Raw genomic sequence first — 2,334 nt, 5'->3', positions numbered from 1 at the left:
TAATTCATGATTAATAAAATTTAAGGTTCATGTCTTAAAGCTATGAATGTCCTATGAATCCATCACCTCTCTTAAATGAAAAATGCTTTAATCACAAAAGAACAAGAAGTGCAGGATTTCGAATTCATCTCTGAAACTAGTTGAATTAGCTTGATGTGGTGACAATACTTTTTATTTTTTGAATGAATGCTTGAATAGTGCATATGTCTTTTGAATTTGTTGATTAAAGAATGTTAAACTTGTTGGCTCTTGAAAGAATGATGGAAAAGGAGAAATGTTATTGAGGATCTGAAAAATCATCAAATTGATTCTCGAAGCAAGAAAATGCAGTGAATTCAAAAAAAAAGAAAAAAAGAGAGAGAGATAAAAAGTGATCCAAGACAAAAAGAGTGTGCTTAAGAACCCTGGACACCTCTAATTGGGGACTCTAACAAAGCTGAGTCACAATCTAAAAAGGTTCACCCAGTTATGTGTCTGTGGCATGTATGTATCCAGTGGTAATACTGGAAGACAGAGTGTATTGGGCCACAGCCAAGACTCATAAAGTAGCTATGTTCAAGAATCATCACACTTAACTAGGAGAATCAATAACACTATCTGAATTCTGAGTTCCTATAGATGCCAAACATTCTAATCTTCAAAGGATAAAGTGAGATGCCAAAACTGTTCAGAAGCAAAAAGATACTAGTCCCGCTCATCTAATTGGGGCTAAGTTTCATTGATATTTTGGAGTCTATAGTATGTTCTCTTCTTTTTATCCTAAATGATTTTCAGTTGCTTGGGAACAAGCAACAATTTAAGTTTGGTGTTGTGATGAGCGGATAATTTATACACTTTTTGGCACTGTTTTTAGTATGTTTTTTGTACATTTTAGTTAATTTTTAGTATGTTTTTATTAGTTTTTATTTAAAATTCACTTTTCTGGGCTTTACTATGATTTTGTGTGTTTTTCTGTGATTTTAGGTCATTTCTGGCTGAAATTGAGGGACCTGAGCAAAAATCCGATTCAGAGGCTGAAAAAGGACTGCAGATGCTGTTGGATTCTGACCTCCCTACACTCAAAGTGGATTTTCTGGAGCTATAGAAGCCCAATTGGTGCGCTATTAATTGGGTTGGAAAGTAGACATCCTGGGCTTTCCAGTAATGTATAATAGTCCATACTTTGCCCGAGATTTGATGGCCCAAACCGGCGTTGAAAATCAGCTTCAGAATTCCCAGCGTTTAACGCCGGAACTGGCACAAAAATTGGAGTTAAACGCCCAAACTGGCACAAAAGCTGGCGTTTAACTCCAGGAAAAGTCTCTACACATGAAAGCTTCAATTCTCAGCCCAATCACACACCAAGTGGACCCCAGAAGTGGATTTTTATGTCATTTACTCATTTCTGTATACCGTAGGTTACTAGTTCACTATTAATAGGACCTTTTGACTTTGTATCTTGACATCATGACACATTACGCGTTTCTTATTGTATCTTCTACGGCATGAGTCTCTAAACCCCATGGTTGGGGGTGAGGAGCTCTGCTGTGTCTTGATGGATTAATGCAATTACTACTGTTTTTCATTCAATCACACTTGCTTCTATTCTAAGATATCACTTGTTCCTCAACTTGATGAATGTGATGATCCGTGACACTCATCATCATTCTCACCTATGAACGTGTGCCTGACAACCACCTCCATTCTACTTTAGATTGAGTGAATATCTCATGGATTCCTTAATCAGAATCTTCGTGGTATAAGCTAGAATTGATGGCGACATTCAAGAGAATCCAGAAGGTCTAAACCTTGTCTGTGGTATTCTGAGTAGGATTCGAGGATTGAATGAATGTGACGAGTTTCAAACTCCTGAAGGCTGGGCGTTAGTGACAGACGCAAAAGAATCACTGGATTCTATTCCAACCTGATTGAGAACCGACAGATGATTAGCCGTGCTGTGACAGAGCGCGTTGAACATTTTCACTGAGAGGATGGGAGGTAGCCATTGACAATGGTGAAACCCTACATACAGCTTGCCATGGAAGGAGCCTTGCGTACATGAAGAAGAAGATAGTAGGAAAGCAGAGATTCAGAAGATAGAGCATCTCTAAAACCTCAACCTGTTCCCCATTACTGCAAAACAAGTATTTATTTCATGTTCTTTTACTTTTCACAATTAAACCTGAGAATTATTGATATCCTAACTAAGAGTTACAAGATAACCATAGCTTGCTTCAAGCCGACAATCTCTGTGGGATCGACCCTTACTCACGTAAGGTATTACTTGGACGACCCAGTGCACTTGCTGGTTAGTTGTGCGGAATTGCAAAAGTGTGATTGCAATTTCGTGCACCA

The sequence above is a fragment of the Arachis duranensis genome, chromosome 9 (assembly GCF_000817695.3).
Source record: "Arachis duranensis cultivar V14167 chromosome 9, aradu.V14167.gnm2.J7QH, whole genome shotgun sequence".
Classification (NCBI taxonomy): Eukaryota; Viridiplantae; Streptophyta; class Magnoliopsida; order Fabales; family Fabaceae; genus Arachis; species Arachis duranensis.
Note: the sequence above shows the minus strand (reverse complement) of the source record.